Genomic DNA, 22,311 nt, shown 5'->3' on the forward strand with positions numbered 1-22,311 from the left:
AAAAATCTTGATACTCTTCCTTCACCTTTGATACTCTTTTGATGTGCCACATTTTTTTTTCTTTCCTTCACTGTGTTTACTGAATTTCCACTTCAATTCTATCACTTCAAAGCTAAAACCATCTCACAATAATTAATCAACAAGAATCCCCTCCCCCATAATTAAAATTTTGACCGTCTCGGGCAATGAAACACAACATGTATACAATGACTTGTTACTCTTCTAGCTGTTCTTTTTTCTCTACAAAAGAATTTTTGGGACACAACATTTAAAATCAATTCACAGCTCCACAGCTTCAACTTGCTGGACGCTTTAGTACAGAAGTTTCAATTTCAGGATTGAAGCAGTTTGAAATTCCAGAAATCGGATCCTATGAGAACTTCAACTATTGAAGTAAGATAATTCCAGCTCAAGCAGTGGTCTCATTAAGCATTAAAATGATTAGAGTTCTGTAAAATCAGATGATGCAGAAAACTTTAGTTTGAATTCTGGATTCTGTATCCAGCATGTCATTGCTCAGCTTGCACAGAATTCCAGCAATTTAAATCTACTTCAGCAACTCACAATTTCAGAATCAGGAGCTTCAGTTTCCATTAAGTCCCTGAATTTTAGCAGCACCACTCATTCTGATCAGAAAACAACTTGAATGATTGGCACACACTTGCACATCTCCTATTCCAGAATACTACTTTGCATATCTAAGTTTCAGTAAAGAGTTTAGCTTGACAGAGGTTGTTAAGCTTTCATATCTTAATTCTAACACAACCCAAAATTCACAGTAGTAACAGCACGAAATTCAATTCCTCGAGCTTATTGACAGAATTTCGAGTTTGCAGCCTTGTATCAGACAACATGTTTCAGCCATTCCTTCCCAGCAATTGCTGTAACAAAGACTCTAAGAAGCAAATTTGGAGCTGCTGTAACAAAAACTCTCAAATTGCTCAGCTGTAAAATCATTACTGCATTTAGTCCCAACCTTGCTATCATAATACACACTCTTGTTCATCTTGGTACTTCAACAAGTAAATCAGAGTGTTATCAAAGTTGTTTTCAGAAGAACAATACCTTTAAATGCTTTCTTAATGAATTAAAAAGTTAGTAATACCAAGTCGGTACACAATTGATACTAACTTCATTTCCTGATTCTTCTATTACAAAAATTCCAGAACCCAACAACATTATCAACTACTGCTCCCAGCAATGTGCAGGTTTGCATTTCTGCATTCCTTGATGCACTTATCAAGGCAATCCTCAATTTAAGCTTACATTGTCATTGTTTAGATTCATGGAATTGACTCTTTCATAAGTAGCAAAAAGAGGGAATTAATAGTTCAAAATTTTGATCAGAATAGCATTCACTACAGCTGGCTTCTTTTCCAGCAATTGACTTTGTATCAACTTTGCCCTGTTTAACCATCACAAATCTCAATACTTCTTCATCTTGCTTCTTTAGATCCTTTACAATGCATATCTGAAAGCTTTCCATTTTCCAGCGGCTCTTGCTCATCTCAATCCTCTTTCCCAAATTGGCACAGAAATGCCAAATTACTTGTGCTGTATAATTCTGCAGTTTTCGAATTCTGAATCTCTGCTAATTTCTGTCATTCCCTGATTTCATTGTCTAAAACATGCTAGCTTCCCGAAAATAAACATAACAAATAACATTGAATTGATAGTAGCATCAGTTGAAGGAATTGCTGTCAATGGCACACATCAGCCTTCATTTCTGCTTCTACAATTAAAGAGTTTCTGCTTACTTTCATTGTCTCTGCATTTCCTCTGAATTTAGCAACAGCAATTTCAGAAAATAGTCAATTCAAATGTAAGCATCACAACAGTGCGATCTCATGGCAATTGCATCCACTAAGTGAGTTAAGCAAGCACCAGCACATCACGGGTTGTTAGGAGGAAACCACCATCAATTTAAAGCTTTCCTAGCAATTCAGTTCTAATTTAAATTTGCTGTTCAAGGAGACTACACCATGTATAGATGGACACTTAAATTCTCATTATCTCTGGATGAAAATATCTTGACTGCTAATTCTTTTAAGTCTTACTCCTACATCAGTCCCTGTTCAGGTTGGTTATTCAACTTTTCAACTTCTGCACTTGAGTATCACTGATTCTTATTTCTTTCATACCTCTGCTTTTCCAATTCCAGTAGAAATGCTTGGAAACCCCTCTGATGTTAATCTGATACAAAGGTTTAAAGTTCCAAATAAATGCTACTATTGTACTTCAGTTTCACATCTTACAACAGGAATTAACCAAACTCAGGATTAGCATTTAGAATCTGTCAGTTAAAGTAATTCCAGCTTGTTTCATAGAGATTTCCGCTTAACAACTTGTTTCTATCTTATCCCAGGTGTTAGGAATTCAACTTCCATCTCAAAACTTCTTCATCAGCAGCAACCAGAACTTGGTATCCAGGAGCAATAATTTTCAGAAATAAGACATGTCTGTAACTGTTGTCACTGCCCTTCCTCCTTATAAATGACCTCAAGCTGTATATAAACGTGGAAGCAGTGTAAAATCAAAGGTAAGGTTAAATCAACAGGCCAGGAACAAAAGAGACAAACCAAAATGGAGATTGATACAAAATTGGCACACACAAATCAGAAAATTGCAGCTTCAAGTTCTGATTTTACTTCCTGAATTATGCACTCTGTCTCCTTTTAGTGTCTTTACATTGGATAGTAGAAATGTAAGAATCCTCTTGAAGTTATTTTATCAAAGATTGCAATGACAATTGGGTGCAGCATTTTGAATCCCAGCTCCAGCAATTTAACTTAGTTACAGTTTCCAGATTTCAGATTTTAAGTTGATTCAAACTTCAATGTGTAGAACACTTGGACAGATAAAAACACCATTTGTTAATGGGTAAGCATGAGTTTTACTTAATCTTTTAATTGATCACGAAGTTGCATAAGGAACTTGGCACACAACTGATAACAACTGATACATCAATTTAGATTCCACAAAACTGCAGATTAATATCAAGTCAGCAATCTAACTCAGCAACTTCTTGGACTAAGTTTCAGAATCTACAAATTACAGTAATTTCAATTTGTAACGTAGAAAATTCAGATTCACAAACAGTTTCATAATGCAGTTTCATTTCTGATTTCTGGATTTGATCTACAATCAGATTACCTCTTTCTTCCAGCAGCTCAAAAATCAGTACTGAGAACAGAACTAATGCTGATTTTGAAATCTGGTTCCCTTTACAGCATGCACTAGTAATCTTGCTTGCTGTCCTAAATTGTTATGATGTCTCCAACAACTACAAGAAAGCTTCTAAACTTGAATTCATCCTTGCAAGTTTCAAATTCAAAATAGAAATCTATTCTGGTACTGCATTCTGTTGCAGCCTCTGCTGCACTTCCTAACAACCTGCTCTTTCAAATCTTGATTATGAAATCAGCCAACTTTAAATCATAGCTCATCTGCTTCTTGAAACCAGAAATTTTAATCAGTAACTTAGGTTCCAATTCCTGATTTGTTTTAAAATCTATCTTGCTTTAGTTTATTTGTTTATGACTGCCATCTTTTGAATACTCTTCAAGACTCAATGATAGCAGGAAAGAAAATCCAGTTCGAAATTGATTTCCTGCTAACTACAATTTCAGTAATCAGAAATCAGTTTCAGAACAGATCCAGCTCTGTATCCTAGCAGCCACACCTATTCAATCAGAAATGCATAACAAAAATTTGGCACATTAGAGACTTCAATTAATGCATTCATTGGAAGAATGGTTTCTATTTCATTCCAAATGTTAGGACTCGCACTAGCATTGGAAAGTTCTTCTTTTTCAGCAACAACAATCATTCTGCTGAATTTTGTCCTTGTAATCAGGGATTTAAATCTAAAATTCTACAGAAATGCTGTTCAAACACTCAATGTAGATTTGGCACAACTAGTAGCTTCAGATTTTTTTTAGACTTCATCATCAATCTGATTTTAGAAATTAGCAACACTCCAGCAACTTGATTTAGCTACAATTCCAAATTCTGAATTAAGACTGATTTTCTGATTCACATTCTTAAGTTTCAATACTGGAAATTGAGTTCAATGAAGCTTCTGTTACTGCATCCCTAATTTCAACCTCCAAACACTAATAGAGCTTTTACAAATACTAAACCTCCACCTCTGAATTCCTGTATTTCTGCGAGATTTCAGTTCCAACAGCACTATTCAATTTCTGCAATTCCTGCATTCAAGGTTACTAATAATCTTTAAATTCAAGTTTCCTTCACTCTATCTTGAATTAAATTAATACAAATATGAAGTTCAGCCTAATTGTTGAGTTCAGAATTTTACATCAATAACTTCAGTTTCAATTCTGGATTTTCGAATTCCTGCACATCCAACATTTCATTTCTGCACATTCATTCGTTTCCTTTTCTGCTTCTTAATTCTTGTCAATTCCTGTTTTGGCTCAGATTTCCTTAACAGCGATAGCAACTCAATCTTCAACAATATCTTCTCTGAAATTACAGATTTTAACTTCTCAACTTTTGCAAATCAGACTTATTTGTTCAGATTTTGCACTTTTAAAGTAACCTCTTTCCTCAAACTACATCACAATTTAAAACTCAATTTGGCTTAACTTCTGATTTGTATTAATTTAAGTTGAAGTTTGCATTCATATTACACCAGTAATGAAACCTAAACAAGGTTAAATACGCCAACAGAAGCTTTGAAACTCAGCTTCCAGTGGCAGTGATACATAATTCCAGTCTCCTTGCCGCTGTAGAATTCCACTACTGCACCCTTCAAAAACTTTCACAATTCAGTTCTTTTTCTTCCAATTTCCAGATATGACTGAACAAACTCTTGCAACTGATACTTGGCACAAAATTGTTCAATCTAATGCATTTTCAATAGCACTTCTCAGATTTCAATTAAACTGCAATAGGAATTGAGAATTCTGCTCCAAAATTTATAAGCATCCTTAACCTCAAGCAATGCAACCATCACTTAAATTCACAAGTTCAAGAACTTCCAAACAATTAAATTCCTCCATGAATCTCAAGCATATGCAATTCTCCCCCACACTTAACCTTTATCCACATCTTGGTCGAGTTAACTCATCAAGCAATTAATCCATAACTCTCAACGAAATAGAGCAAGCAAAGATGATCAAAGGTTAAAATGCAAGAGGAAAAATGTTTTGAGAAAATTAAGTAGAGAGGAATTGGAATTTATGAGGAACAAAAATTAGAACAATCCTTCTTTTCCATGCACACATATGCTATTGTGATTTTGAAAAGAAGCTAAGCAAGTTCTAGAGTTCAATTACTATGAGTGCATGCCACACAAAAATAAAATGGTGTTTAGGCTTAAAGTGGTCCTCTCTGGTAATTTTCATGCAATCAAGCTCAATCAATCAAATTGGAATCCTCCACCAAATTAACTAATATCATGTAAGAAAGGCATCCAATCATGTTAAATGACCTAAAATTGATGGTCAAATTTAAGAGACTTTTACCATCTTAAAAATATTACTTAGAGAATTCCATGGAGAATTTATTCAAATGAAATGCTATGTATACTTAACTAAATGCAAAGTATGAAAATAAAATGCAAAATGCAAAGTATAAGACTAAAGAAACGTATAAAGAATTTATTAGAGAAAAATTAAGCACAAAGCATGAATTTAAATGCAAGAGTAAGCAAAATTGGAACTAACTCCCCTTTAATTCCCGGTGGTTGAAGAAGATTTTGAAGGAGACCACCCCGGAAGTTGAGTAATCATGGTTCCAATCAAATCCTTCTTATTACTCATTTTTCCTTTCAAAACTCTCTCCGGAGGTCGTAGGTGGTTCAGTTTTAATACCCACTCCGGAAGCTCATGTTCTCCTACCACATCAATAAAAGAAAATACCTCCCACACGCATGTGGGGTAAAAAGAAAATAGGAGAATATTAGTGTGAGTAAAAGATATTTCAAGAAATGATTCACATCTAATAAAATCAATAAATCGTACCTCTATAAAATTTTCTGACAAATTATACAAAATATTTACCTTGTCATCTTGAAAGGTACCTAGAGTGGTGTTTGTTACCTCTTTCTCCTCTACTAATGGCTCAGACTCCAGTTCTGGTGTATGTACATCTTCATGTAGTGATTCTTGGGTGCTTGGCTCCATAGCACAAGTCCCTACACTTACATCCTCCATTCTTGGTGATTCTTGAGGTAATGCTTCCAGTAAACATTCCCCTACACATAAATTATCTTCTGCAACAATACCTGCATCTTCAACAACATCTAAAGCAACACTATCGGTAGATTCAGAAATTTTAACAACTACATCATCATCACAAATAATATTAGAAAATTCTTGTGAAGAAATAAAAGTAGTGTCAGGCCTGACAAGATCACCACAATCCACCTCTTCACTGGCTCTTTGTGCTTGTAACTTATTAATAGATGATGCTATCTGATCTAACTGACTCTGTATATTCTGTATCCTTACAAATTGTTGCTCTTGATGCTCTCTCATTTATTGCATAACTTCATTGCATTTCCACATTGATTCTTCAATTTGTTCTTGTGCATCCTCATACCTATTCCGCTGCTCCATAGGTAGGTAGGACTGATAGGACTGAGTCTGAGGCTGATAAAAATAATTCTCCATCTCATCTCCAAAATACTGATGATATGGATCTATGGTCACATGAATTTCCTGTTCTTACACTGAAACACTAGCAAATAAAATCAGAAGACTCATGAACAAATAAAATCAACACATGAATATATAATCATGAAAGCAATCAAAACAACAATCCTAAAATTACTAAACATTGCATATTACAATTTCCCCGGCAACGGCGTCAAAATTTGATAAGGCAAATCTGTCACATCCGCTAATCAAATTGTACAAATGTATATTTCACTGAACCCCTTAATTAAACAATAATGTTGTAGTAACGAGCCCAGGATCGATCCGAGAAATCAACAGTATGATGTAATCTATGATTGTCTTTTTATTCCTATTTTTGGGGTTTTCGATATAAAAATGGAGTTGGGGGTTTTAAAGCTTTGAATATAAATCTACAAAGGAAAACACAGCAGTAAAGAAATTAATCTAAAGCATAACTAAAACCTACCTATGTGCCAACAATCAAACCTTAACGTATTGTCGATCCTATATTGAGATTAAATCATTGACACACTCTTAAACTAAGGAATGAAATACAAGATGCAAATAAATCTGATCTACAACACCAATTAAAACCCTAGCTTGAATTTAAACTCTAAACACTTAACCAAGCAACAAATTAAAATTAAACTAAGCTTCAACAAAGAAAGAAATGTTAACTACTTGCATAAAAAGATAACAAAACATAAAAGTAATCAGTGCTAAACTATAAAAAAGTAACAAAGCTAAATAAACTCTAACCAATCCAATCCCTCAACCAATTCCACAAAACTTCACACTCAAGCCGTCACACAAGAGGCCAAAATCGAGACCACCCAATTTCGGACCTCAGTGGAGATTCTAAGCTGCAAATCAGTTCGAGGAATGCTCACAAGTGCCGACGGACCACCCCCGACACGCTAGAAACAACCCGAACCCAAGAAAATGCCGAAAATGCTAGAAATCTGCTACCGGAGCTCTCTGAATCTGGATGGAAGTCGTGGATTGCAGATGGGCATCGGATGAAGCTCAATAACGCCGGCGGACCACCTCCAAGCGTCACTGATGGGAATCGGAGCGCAGATTTGGAAGACCACCTCCAAATCTGGCGAAAACAGAGAAGTCGCCATGAGCAGATTTTCCGCCGGAGAGAAAACTCGCCGGTGCTCCAGATGATCGGGATGAGCTGCTAAGAAGTCTTCCACCAAGGTAGAAGCTCGGGAAATGGATTGGAGAAGGAAAGGGATCGAAATCCCGACAAAAGCTCGCCGCGGGACGCGCAGCTGCGTGATGAGATCGACACTGGAAAACACTGTAGCTTCTGTGTTTTGAATCTGTTCCAGATCTGAATCGACGGCTGGGATCAATTTGGAGCTAAATCAACGGTGAAAGTTTGCCCAAAATCGGATCTGAAGGTACTGATCTTGATCTAGGGTCTGGATCTACTCTCCCTTAGGTCGGATCGATCAGATCATCACTGGATGGCCCAGATCCGCCTAGTCTTCATTGAACGGTCCAGATTAATCCGGCTGGATCAATGGCTGGATGAACTCAGATCTAGATCAAAACTTCTGGATCTTCATCAATGGCTTAGATCTGCTCTCCATTAGGTTGGATCGGCCAGATCTTCAACGGATGGTTTAGATCTCTCCTATTCTTGATAAACGGCCCAAATCGACCCAAAGCTTGATCTTGTCTTTTGAACTCCGATCCGAGCCCAATTCCGGTCCAAATAGATCCAAATCTAAGATCCTTTGATGCCTACAAAATAAGAATCAAATATTAGCATCAAATAACACCAAAAATAATATAATTTGCAATTAAGTCCAAAATCTATGCAATGCACAAAAATGTAATATAACCATGATTTAAACTGTGAAACTAACATCAAAACCATGCATAAATGAATCAAAATAATGCAGTAAAATCATGGTTATCACTCGCCGACAGGATTTTATGAGTCTGAGGCAGAACAACCGCTCAGTGACCGAATATAATATTGAATTCCACCGGATTGCTAAGTTTTGTCCAGAGTTAGTTGCGGAGGACAGAACTCGCATGATGCAGTTTATTCAGGGACTGGATGGTTATCTGCATATACGGCTTGCCGGTTTAGGGATCACATCTTACTCTGATGCACTGGATCGAGCTTTAATGATAGAGTTAGCTCAGCAGACAGCATATCCGGACAGGAAAAGGAAGCATACGGGTCAGACATCAGGGCAGATCCAGCAGACACAGGCGACAGGACAACATCAGAGTAGTCACAGACGGTCAGGTCAGAGTTCTTCTGGGGTATCTCGTAGGCCTCAGAAGTCAGGACAGTCTTCCTCAGGACGTTTCCGGTCTCCTCGGCAGGATTGGAAATAGTCCACCAGCGATATACAGTGTTTCCGATGTGGTTCCAGAGACCACATCACTTCAGCCTGCACTTTGGAACAGTCAGTTTGCTTTTATTGCAAACTGCCTGGGCAATAGAGTCGAGATTGTCAGCTGAAGGCTCAGCACACGGCTTCCGGAGGGTCAGAGCAGAGGGGACAGTCTAGTCAGTCAGTGTCTCGACGAGGAGGGCGGAGATTCTCACCCTCACAGCGCCAGCAGGGAGCAGCTCCCTCAGCAGCAACATTTGGCATACTTGGACAGGAGTACTCCAGTGCTTCTGTAGCACCCCAGAGTTTTGTTCCAGGACCTTATTATCCGACTCAGGGGCAGTACCACCTGCACCGCCTCAGTGGCAGGCTTCTGCCCAGCCGCAGCAGCCGCTGGCAGCGTTACCCCCTCCTCCTCCGCCAGAGACCGGTCGTATACATGCGATTACCAGAGAGGATGCGCAACGAGCCGACGGATCTGTTTTCCGCGGTATGATTTCCATTTATGCATTTTCCGCTGATATATTGATTGATACTGGTAGTTCACATTCTTTTATATCTCGTACCTTTATGCGGGAGATTGGTAGATTATCTACTGTTAGATTGCAGTGATTGACTGTCTCCCTACCGTCCGGTGATACTTTAGACGTCACCCAGGAGATCAGAGGTTGCCCGTTAGACTTTGGCAACATGATACTTACGGTAGATCTTCTAGTATTGGAGATGGTCGAGTTTGATATCATTCTTGGCATAGATTGGCTGTCAGTATATCATGCTACCGTTGATTGCCAGACGAGGGTGGTCACCTTCCGGCCTCCGAACCAACCCTCGTGGAGTTTCACTGGCATCAGAGATGACGGCATCGCAATCATTTCGGCGATTCAGGCTCAGAAGCTGTTGTCACATGGATGTCAGGGTTTCCTATTATCTTTGATTAGTACAGACGACAGCAGTAGTTCGCAGCTCTCCGACGTTCCAGTAGTCCGAGAGTATCCGGATGTGTTTCCAGAGGAGCTACCTGGTTTGCCACCTAGAAGGCCAGTGGAGTTCGCTATTGAGCTGATTCCGGGGACCGCACCGGCATCGAAAGCTCCGTATCGTATGGCACCAAAAGAGTTGAACGAGCTGAAGGTTCAACTCCAAGAGCTTTTAGACAGGGGATTCATTCGCCCTAGTGTTTCTCCATGGGGTTCTCCGGTATTATTTGTCAAGAAAAAAGACGGCACCATGAGGTTATGTATTGACTACAGACAGCTGAATGCAGTGACCTTCAGAAATAAATATCCTTTACCACGGATCGAGGATTTGTTTGATCAGCTCAGAGGTACATCAGTGTATTCTAAGATTGATCTGCGATCCGGATATCATCAGCTGAGAGTCAGAGACTCAGATATTCAGAAGACAGCTTTCCGTACCAGATACGGTCATTATGAGTTTTTGGTAATGCCATTTGGGCTTACCAATGCTCCAGCGGTGTTTATGGACTTGATGAACCGCATTTTTCTTGAGTATCTGGATCAGTTTGTTATCGTTTTCATTGATGACATATTGGTCTACTCGCATTCCGAGGAGGAGCATGCACAGCATCTTCGTATAGTCTTGGAGATTCTTAGACGACATCAGCTGTACGCGAAGTTCAGCAAGTGTGCATTCTGGCTATCCTCAGTTGGTTTTCTGGGACACGTGGTTTCTAGCAGAGGTATTTCAGTTGATCCTCAGAAGATCGAGGTTGTCACCAGTTGGGAGCAGCCGAAGTCAGTTCAGGAGATCCACAGTTTTCTGGGACTTGCAGGATATTACAGACGGTTCGTTGAGGGTTTCTCGCGTATTGCTATGCCGCTGACACGCCTTACCAGGAAGGGCGTGAAGTTTACGTGGACGGAGGATTGTGAGACCAGCTTTCAGGAGCTGAAGCGGAGATTAGTGTCGGCTCCAGTTTTGGTTTTACCTTCTGGAGAGGACGGATTTGTACTCTACACCGACGCTTCTCTTCAGGGTTTGGGCACTGTTCTAATGCAGCACGGTAGAGTAGTCTCTTATGTTTCTCGACAGTTGAAGGAGCATGAGAAGAACTACCCAGTTCATGACCTGGAGTTAGCTGCCATCATTTTTGCTCTTAAGCTTTGGCGGCATCATTTATACGGTATTACATTTGAGATTCTCACTGATCATAAGAGTCTCAAATATATTTTCACTCAGAATGAGCTTAATCTCCAACAGAGGAGATGGATGAAGTTCCTGAAGGATTATGATTGTACCATTAGCTACCACCTGGGGAAAGCTAATGTGGTTGCCGATGCACTCAGCAGGAAGTCCAGAGGGACTTTGGCTTGCCACCAGACTTCAGTCACGGACTTGATTCAGGGTTTCTCTGAGTTCGATCTTGAGGAGCAGGGACCGACAGAACAGGGTATTCTGGTTACCATGGTTGCTCAGTCGTCGATCAGGACTAGGATCCGAGAGGCCCAGGCTGGTGATCAACATTTGCAGTTCATTAGCAGTCAGATAGCTTCCGGGCAGCAGACCGAGTTCACACGAGACGAGAAGAGTGTTATATACTTCCGAGGAAGATTATGCGTACCTCTGTCTCATCCGGTCTTATAGGAGCTACTTCAGGAGGCACACCGTTCTCGATTTACGATCCATCCAGGCGGGACCCGTATGTATCGAGACTTGAGGCGTTCCTATTGGTGGAACGGCATGAAGAAAGACATTGCGGATTTCATAGCTAGATGTCTTGTTTGTCAGCAGGTGAAGGCTGAGCACTAGAGACCTGCAGGGTTACTTTAGCGGATTCCTATTCCTGAGTGGAAGTGGGATCACATTACCATGGACTTTGTGGTAGGGTTGCTGAGGACACGACGAGGCCATGACGTAATTTGGGTAATCGTTGATCGATTAACAAATCCGCGCACTTCTTAGCGATCCGGAGGATTGATTCGCTGGACCGATTGACAGATCTGTATTGCCGAGAGATCATCAGATTACATGGTGTTCCGTTGAGTATCATTTCGGATAGAGATCCACGGTTTACGTCACGTTTCTGGCAGAGTCTGCAGCAGGCCTTGGGCACACAGCTCCGTTTCAGTACAGCTTTCCATCCACAGACAGATGGACAGTCAGAGCAGACCATTCAGACTTTAGAGGACCTGCTGAGGTCATGTGTTATGGATTTCGGAGGCAGTTGGGAGGACCATCTGCCGTTGGTAGAGTTTGCTTACAACAACAGCTTTCATTCGGCTATCCAGATGACACCGTTTGAATCGTTGTATGGTAGACCTTGTCGGACACCCGTCCTCTGGGATGAGGTTGGAGAGGCCCAGCTGTTGGGACCTCATAGAGTTCAGCAGGATGCAGAGTTGGTCCGTACTATCAGACGGAGGATATCAGAGGCGCAGGATCGCCAGAAGAGTTATGCTGATCGGAGACGCAGACTACTAGAGTTCTCTGTTGGCGACCATGTATTTATGCGAGTTTCACCCACGAAAGGTGTGAAGAGATTTGGCCTCAGAGGTAAGCTAGCTCCGCGGTACATTGGCCCTTTCGAGATCTTGGAGAGGATCGGTGCGGTAGCTAACCGACTGGCACTACCACCGTCCCTGTCAGGCGTTCACGATGTATTCCACGTATCGATGCTGAGGAGATACGTGCCTAACCCGACGCATGTGCTGGCAGATATCCCAGTTCCAGCTCATCTTGACATTACATATGAGGAGGTTCTGATACGAGTTCTCGACCGGAAAGAGCATCAGTTGCGGAACAACACTATCCGGCTGGTTAAAGTCGGATGGCAGCATCATTCGGATGAGGAGGCTACTTGGGAGCTCGAGGATACGATCCGAGCTCGATACCCCCATCTTTTCACTTGAGGTATGTGATTTGTTTACCGTTCAGCATTTATACTTTATATCTGTTGTTGATACTTGCTGATGGTAGATAATGAAATTTGGGGACCAAATTTTTATTAGTGGGGGAGAATGTAAAATACAGAAAATAGGCGAATATTAATAAGGGAATTTTCCAGAATTTTTGGATATTTTTCGGGAATTTTTCGGAGCTCGTATGGATGAGTTAACGGGGATAAAAACGGAGCCCGGAAAAGCCTGTTTAGGCTACCCCGTTTAAGCGAGGAAATGTTTATATTTACATTTCCTTTTCTTTTATTTCTTTTTATTTTCTTTATTACCTCGCCGAATTCCTTCTCATCCTCGCTGAGACCCCCCGCGTGCCTCTCTTCCCTTCTCCTCTCACGCCCGACACCTTCCTCCTCCCTTGCCCTAACCGCCGGCCCGGCGGTTTCTTCCTCGCCGCCACCCACTTCCTCTTCTTCCTCTTCTCTCCCGAGCTTTATTCCGCACGAAATTGGGTCTGCAGCGCGCCGCCAGCCGACTGTCACGAGAGCATCGCCGGCTCCTCTCGGCCAACCCATCCTTGCCGGCCGACGAGAGACAAGGGGAAACCTCGCCTCCACTTGACCGTGCCTTAGGTCCCTGCCTCTCTTTTTCCTTCCTGTCCAAGCACCAGCGTCGCGTGAGCCAAGCTCACCCCCAAACGCTTGTGCCCTAGCCGAGACCTAGGTGCCGAGTTCTTCCTTGGTGTGCCACTTCCGAGTGCGAGTTTGTTGCTTCCCTTGGTTCTCACTCAGTGTACTCCTCTCTGCCCTAGATTTGGATTGTGCCGCCGCCGAGTTTGCTTCACCGACGCTGTGCCCTAGCATTGTTGCCGGCCATAGGTTCGATCCATCACAGATTGTAGGCTCTGTACCCTAGCTTTGATTGGAATTGGTTTGTTTTTGGTTGATTTTGGATTTTTATTGTTCTTGATTTGTGGTCAGTGAAGTAACCAGCAAGGAGTTTGGGTTTGTGGATGATTTTGGGTTCCGGCAGCTATCCCATTTAGCAGCCTACTTAATTGTCAACAGCAACACACTTTGCGACCGGGAATCAAGAAACCACAGGCTGTGAATTTAGGTAAGGTTTATGGTTTTGATCTTTGTGTTAGATTATTGCTAGTTGTGTTAGCAATAAATATTGATTTAGGTTTAGAAGTTGTATAACGGTATAGTTGCGGTTAGTGAAACTAACCCTAACGGGTCAGTGGATTAGAAATTAGTTTAGCTATTTGTTTATAATTAAATTAGCTAAACTGTGCGATTTAACACAGGACTTTGACGCGAGACGAGTATCTCGGAGTCAGATTGGACCTTTCTATTTTCGGAGGCGGGTACTTTTGACTTATTGTCTTTGATATGCTTAGTAATGAAATTAACATGTTGTATTAATTGTATTTCTTATTTGTTCCGGTTAATCACTGCCCAATACATGTTACCTGTTTGATTGGTTGTTTGTTTGCATCTCGTATTGATCTCGTACCTGATTTTTCATGCTCATGGGTAGTGATATAACCATGTTTCACATGTTCAGGACCTAGGTTTGATACCTTATTGATCAGTATATCTTGATATGATTTATTCACTATGGTGCCCATTGTTATATGTCCAGAGGTTGGTTTAGTATATTACCATGCTTAGTGACTTGCACCATTTCCATGATCGCATGCTGTGCGATAGATTGCTCCATTATTGTTGAGCACATTGCCAGTTTCATCACTGTTCGGTGCTCCGTTGTGACGCTCATGGGTAGCGTGACACAGCGTGGTAGCACGTCAGTCTAGCTCTTCCGGTGCTCCGTTGGTCCACTCATGGGTAGTGTGACGCAGCGTGTAGCACGTTAGAGATCCCTCCCCGTCATAGCGTACCGGGAGATAAGAGCATTTCGCTCCCCCATTTATGATTTGGGGTAGGAGTACGTGTGTACTCCGACAGCATCCCGTCCACTCGGTCACTCAGCAGGGGTTGTGATGCAGAGTGCACGGTTGTCACAGCTCTACCCACTCGGTCCCACTTTTGTTATGAGTTGGTTGACTGGCGTCAGGGGTGACCATGACATTGGCATCATATGCATGATGCATTTATTGTTTGTGATTGTGTTTGCTGCATTTATATGCTGCATATTGTTTGGATACCTATGTTTGACATGCATACAGGTCTTCTATACCTTTCGGACTGTTTGTCATTATACCGAATCCTGGTTAGTACAGATTCTCTCCTTTCTACTTCGGTTTGCATTTATCTTTATTTTTATCAGGAGACTGTACGCATGATTAGTGCTAGGTGTTATTTCTTTACTTTGCATATCAATTGTACCTGCTGAGTGTTGGACTCACCCCGCCTCCATTGTTGTTATTTTCAGGTTGATGATGTCAGGAGGGAGTTCCAGTCGCTAGTCCTCACTGCATGTAGTGCTAGATCCCTGCAGACCTCGATGATTTATCTATCATTTAGTTTTGTTCTTATTTGATTATGTGTGGACTTGGTTATTTGGATACTTGGACATTGTATGTTTTTTTTGCGATATTGATGGATGTTCTATTCGATATGTTTTTATTACATGCCTGCCTGGACGGAAGAAGAGGTGAGTTCGTCGGATTTGAGCTTTACGAGTGTAGTGGAGTCAGGTGGATTTCGAGTCAGAGTATTATTTTACTGTTTAATTATCTTAACTGCGTGGTTGTGACAGCCAGAGGCTGAATAAATTATAAATACTACGTGGTGTTTGCTTTTACTTATTGTTATTATTCCAGCCGCCTGTGGCTGATGTATATGTGATATGTAGAAATTTCATATTGTCCGCCGTATAGGGGAGATGCTGCCGAAATTTCTTCGGACGTGGACTCTTCTGAGGCGTGACACATTGACTCCATAATTTACCCCACTAACTCAACTATTCTACCCCACTAACACAACTAATGAAGATACATTGAACCATTACTACCACTGCTATCACTCATTGCCACCTTATCAACCCACTAACTCAATTATTAATTTTGAGTCATTTTATCAACATAGTGTATTAGGCTTTTTAAACATAGTTTAAATGATCATGGTTGAAAATTTACTCATATTAGATAATAACATTGTTTTTTTATAAAAATGTTTTGAAAAATTATGATTTTTGGCATCAAGAATCAAAATACTATAAACTATCTATTTATATCTTGAATACATTCGATCCATTAATATACACATATTGTGAAAATAATTTGTATAGCCAATTTATGCATAGGAGTCAATATTGTTGGGACCGAAATGTAGCTAGAGGGGGGATGAATAGCTCGTCGCGATCTCGTGCTTGTCGTTGCTTACTTTTTGTGATGATGTGCAACGGAAAATACAAGAAACAACACACTACAACGCTAACACGTAGATTTACTTGGTATCCACCTCAAGAAGAGGTAACTAGTCCAAGGATCCACACACTCACACACCCTCCACAACGAAAACCCTCCTTTACGGTAACTACCAAAAGTGGAGAAGCCTTACAAGCTCACAATACAACAATAAGAATAAAGAAGCAAAATACAAGTGAATCTTACAAGATTACAATGAAACCCTAGCTTCTTCTTCTTCTTATTGTAACTCGCCTCTTGACTTGGACGTGCCTCCAAGAACCTTCAAGATCTAGCAGTGAGAGTGGAGAAAATCGCCCTAAGCTGTAGCTGTAGTCGTGTGTCGAAGAGGATCGAAGAAGTACTGAGAAAAACGCTTGCCAACGTCTTTATCTGCGCCAACAATTGAATCTCAATCGATTGAATTGCTCCCAATCGATTGGGGAGGCTTTGGATCGATCGGCTGATCGATCCAGAGCGCCTCTGTGCTCTCTAGAATCACCCAGAATCGATTACCCGATCGATTCAAGGCTTCTCGAGCCATTTCCAGCGCTCCAATCGATCGCCCGATCGATTGGAGGTTTCAATCAATCAACTGATCGATTCATAAGCTTACTGTTCACTCATAAACTCACCCAATCGATTGACCAATCGATTGGAGAAGTTTTGATCGATTACCCAATCGATCCAGACCTTTTCTGCACAAACTCGCGTCAACCAATCGATTGACCAATCGATTAACCCCCCCCCCAATCGATTATCCAATCGATTGAAACACATAAAAATGTGTAAAGCTTGAAATTAGCTTCGTTTCGCATCCGAGATCACCTCATTCCGATATCCGAGTCAAAAGTTATGGCCATCGGAAGTTTATTACGTCCGAACTTCCAAGTTCCATGCCAACTCCCTATTGGACTTACGATCGCTAAGAGTTAGATCAACTTTTGACCCATCTGGACTTTCTTTTTGCCAACTTTTTGTTGGACTTCTAATCACCAAGTATGGTCCTCCGTGACCCACTTAGATTTACCGTCTCATGCCAAGTGTCCGGTCCTCCATGACCCACTTGGACTTTCACCAGATGTCCTGTCATCCTTGAACCATCTGGATTTTCCGTGCCTGGCTTCACTCACCAGGACTTTAACTTCTGCCTAGCTTCACTCACTAGAACTTTCCAGACTGCCTGGCTTCACTCACCAGGACTTTCCATCTACTTGGCTTCTCACCAGGACTTCCCAATTGCCTAGCTCCTCACCAGGACTTTCAGTTGCCTGGCTCCTCACCAGGACTTCCCAAATGCCTGGCTCCTCACCAAGACTTTCTCCTTTGCCAAGATCACACTTGGACTTTCCAATTTGCCTAACCTCCAATTAGAACTTCCATATGCTTAACCTCCAGTTAGGACTTCCATACGCCTAACCTCCAGTTAAGACTTCCACCACTGCCTAAATTCCAGTTAGGACTTCACCACTGCCTAACCTCCAGTTAGGACTTCCCCAGTCAAGTCTCCTGTTATCCCTGACCTACTTGACTTGACTTCTTATCAACCTGCTCAACCCTTTGACCATCTCCATAACCGGACGATTGCCCTAGCAATCTTCATATATTGTCAAACATCAAAACTCAAATCCTGACTCAAGCTTGACTCGACTCAAGCTTAGTCAAACTGGTCAACCTCGACCAAGGGAATTGCCCCAACAATCTCCCCCTTTTTGATGTTTGACAATACTCTAAGTTAGGCTAAATCCCATAGCTTTAACTCCAACTTCCTTAACTCCAACTTCATATCAAGGTTAAATCCTATAGCCTTAACTCCAACTTCATAACAAGGCTAAATCTCATAGCCTTAACACCATGACAAAGTATAATTGAAGGTTTCCTTCTTTCTCTCACTTTCCTGGCAAACTCCCCTGCTTAGGATGAAGGTCTAACTTAACCTTCAATTCTCCCCCTTTGTCACACATCAAAAACTAAAAATAAACTCTTCTCCATAAGAGTGAACCCCACAATGAAGATCGCATACCCTTCATTATCTCCAAAGTTCCCCCTTGAACTCTACTTCACTTCACAATGCTCATCCTAGAGCAGTCCTTCATTTCGCTAATGAAAATCTCATTCATTGTATCCAACGCTCCCCCTTGAGCAGTACTCTTCATTTCAATGCTCATCCAAGAGCATTTTTCACTTTACTAATGAAGGTCTGATCCCCTTCATTAACTCAATGCTCCCCCTTGAGCCGTAATCTACTCCACAATGCTCGTCCGAGAGCATTTATCATCCTAGCAATGAAGAAAACCAAGCTTCCATTGCTCTCCAATACTCGACCTTGAGTATTAGTTCATCATGAAGGTTTAATCCCCTTCCAAGGTCTTTGAAAATATGTTTATGTTTTCAAATAGTAACTCCTCCTAAAAACATGGTCAAACTTCTATCATTGCACCAACAATGACTTGGGATTCCTAAATAATTAGGAAAACCAAAACTCGAAGTTTCGAGATTCAAAAGTCAATAATGAAACTAAACCTCAACCTAAACTTTACCTAAGTCTACCTTAACCAATCCATACTTACTTTCAATATGAAAACTCTCCCTATATGTCTACAAATGTATTCCAAGGGGTTTGAAATGGTTATTGGGGCTCACAGTGACTTAAAATGCTTAAATCAGACATTTCTAGCCAAAATCTGCACTTCAATTGATCAATGGATCGATCGATCGATTGAAGCAGTGTGGATCGATCGAAGCAGTGTGGATCGATCGGTGGATCGATCCACTAGGTTTATGTTCGCGTAAAACACCTTCTCAATCGATCGCCCGATCGATTGAGGCAGCTCAATCGATCGGGTGATCGATTGAATGCCTGATATAACTGAAAGTTGACTTCAGCCAATTTCAAAAATTCCTCAGAAATTCTACAAAATTTCAAAAATCATGAAATTTCATGTAGATATTACTTAGGGTATATATTATCAAGAAAAATTAATTTTCTATGAAAATACTTCTTATTTTCAAAGATTGACACACACTTGAAAACTTGTAAAAACTTTAGTATTTTCTTCAAGTTTGTGTCTAACTATTCAATGATTATCACTATCAAAAGATAGTCTTCACCAAGGTTTTCCAAAAGTATTTTAAAATAATTTTCAAAATCAATATCCAACCTTGTTCTTTGGGCTCAATGCACATGACTTGTTCATTAACTTTCCCAATGATTAGAAGTCACATGACTATGTATTTTGATAAACCTAAAAGTCAACAAGATGCACTAAATCAACATCTTGAGTTTTGTTTACCATCTTAACATCTCACTTGTATCTAATGTGTACTAAAACACATACAAGTCACCTTATGGTTCTTTGTGAGATGTATATTTGGTTTTGCCCTAAACTAAAGGACCATGCATATCTATCTAGGCATTATGAAATTTATGACCATCCACCTAGGATGTCATTTGGTATAATCCCACTTGTTGGGATATTTACCATTCTTAATAAATGTCTTTTGTCCTTAATTATAAGGAAATAAACAGGATGCATGATATGTTATGACATACATCAAAAAGAAAGAATTCTCAATAGAAAATTTCCTATAGCTACATGATGTATGACATGACATGATATTTTTATGTTTTTCATAATAATCATAAATGCAAAAATAAATATGATGTCATGACATATGATAGGCAAGCAATCATGGCATTTTAGCATAAATAAAATATACCTAGATACTCTATCTATGTACCCTTAAACCTTAGCTAAAATCTTAAAATTAAATCATAGATTGCCCAATTTCATCAAGAAAGTGCCAAACTCTAATTTTGACATTTCTTTTTCCCTTTCTAAATTTGTGTCATTTTAAATTAAGAATTCAATTATCAAATATTTGTTTAACACATATTACTATCTTTAAGGATCAAACATTTAGATTGAGACTTAATTTTGCTCTTAATCCCTTAAGAACATACTAATATCTCAATTAAACATTTCTTATCCTTTCTCCATGTATGCCATTTAACTTAAGTTCAAATCCTCAAAGTTTGACACATTTTACTCTTCCAAAGAGTAAACATCTTACATTAGGACCTAGATTTTCCTTTAATTACCCTAAGAAAATATCAAAACCCCAATTTAGTATTTCTTATGTTTTCCCAATTGTGCCAAGTTAAATTAAATCCAATTTTCTTAGGTTTTGGCACATGTTACTCTTTCCAAGAGTGACAATTTTGGATTAAGGTTTACATTTCCCTTAATCCCATAAGAAAATGCCAAATTCTAAATTTGGCATTACTTTTGCTTCTCTCAAGTGTGTCAATTTAAATTATATTTAACTCCTCAAATTTTGGCACATATATTATTCTTTCAAAGAGTAACCCTACAATCCTTTTCATTTTCAAATGTTAACAATAACCTTGAAAATACTCTCAAGTGTCAACTTTAACAAGGTTGGGTTAACTACCCTTCTAAATGAAGTTGACACTCTCTAAACCCATCTAGGGTGTAGAGAATATGTTCCTAGGAACCCAATACCTATTGGTGCTCCTTGGATGCTTTAGGTACTTACTAGGGATGACTTCCCTAGATACCTTCCTAAGGACCTTTCTAGGCTTCTTAGAAGCCTTGATCACTTCTACTAGGTCACTCCTAGGGATAACTTCCCTTGTAACCTTCTTTGTGACTTTATTTAGCCTTTTTGGAGCCTTAATCACCTTTACTAGGTCAACTCTAGGAATGACCTCCCTTGTGACCTTCTTTGTGACTTTGTTAGACTTCTTAGAAGTCTTAGCCAGATTGGTCTTGCCAAAAGAACCTTTAGGGATTCCTTCCCTAGTATCCTTGACTTGACCTCTAATCCTAGGGTTGGTTCCATAACTATATGTAACCCTATGAAAGGAAGTTACATCCTTCTTGGCTTTAGGTTTGTATCACAAACCTCTATAGCCATTGGATGGCTCTTGTCTAGCTCTCCCTAGAGTTTGCTCATTTTGACCCCTAAGTATATTTTCCATTCTTGCTAGGGTCCTCTCTAAATTATCAAGTCTTGACCTCAAGACTTTGTTTTCATTCCATAAATCCCTAGATTTTGGTTTTTCATTGAATCCTTGAGCATTGCTAGTCTTAGGCTTATATCTAAAGTCCTTAGAATTGTTGTCTAAGTAGTTATCTACCTTCCTAACTTTAGGTATGGTAGATCTAGCATGAGGAGGTATGTATTTACTCTTAGTGTCATCATGCTTCCTACTTTCATGATAATTACCATTAAAATAATAAGAATTATTTCTAGCATGCTTCTTATTATGTGTCAAAGGAATATGTTCATTAAATGATAACTTAGTTTTTACCTTGGAAGCTCCCCCCTAGACTTGTGCTTCCTCCTTTGACCTTGACCGACTTCTTCCCCTTTATACATTGACTTCGATAATGTCCATTTTAATTACACAAGAAACACACAATGTGTTCCTTGCTTTTTTTTGTTTTGGGAGCGGTCTCCTTGTCCTTGGGTGCTACTTGGCCCTTCTTCTTGCCAATTTGGGACACTTATTCTTGTAGTATCCATGCCCCCTACACTCAAAACAAATGATATGATTTTTATTATTTACAATGCAAATTTCTATACCTTTGCTTGTAGGGGTAGCACTCAATCCTCCATTTGATTTTTCTTGTGTTGTGGAGGTGGCATCATCTTCTTCTTCTTCTTCTTCTCTTGAGGATATGGATTCTTCCATCTCTTCCTCTCTTGAGGATATAGAAGATCTCTCCTCATCTTCCTTCTCCTCTTCTTTTTCTTCCTCGAATGTTGCACTCGTGTCAACATCCAATTGGTCCTCCTCTTCGTGGACCAATGAGCCCATCTCATTGGGCTCTTCCACTCCTTGGATTTTTGTAGGGTCTTCATGATTGGCAATGATCTTTTTCCAAAGAACACTTGCATTTGTGGTTACACCTACACTCAACAAAATATTATAAGGTAGTAAATTATGAAAAATTCTTGTTACCTCCTTGTCCGCCTCCGATTGCTCTCGTTGTTCTTCGGTCTGTTGGGTTCTTCGGGCCGCGAAAACCGCTTTTTCGTGT

Source organism: Zingiber officinale, chromosome 2B (assembly GCF_018446385.1).
Source record: "Zingiber officinale cultivar Zhangliang chromosome 2B, Zo_v1.1, whole genome shotgun sequence".
Taxonomy (NCBI): Eukaryota; Viridiplantae; Streptophyta; class Magnoliopsida; order Zingiberales; family Zingiberaceae; genus Zingiber; species Zingiber officinale.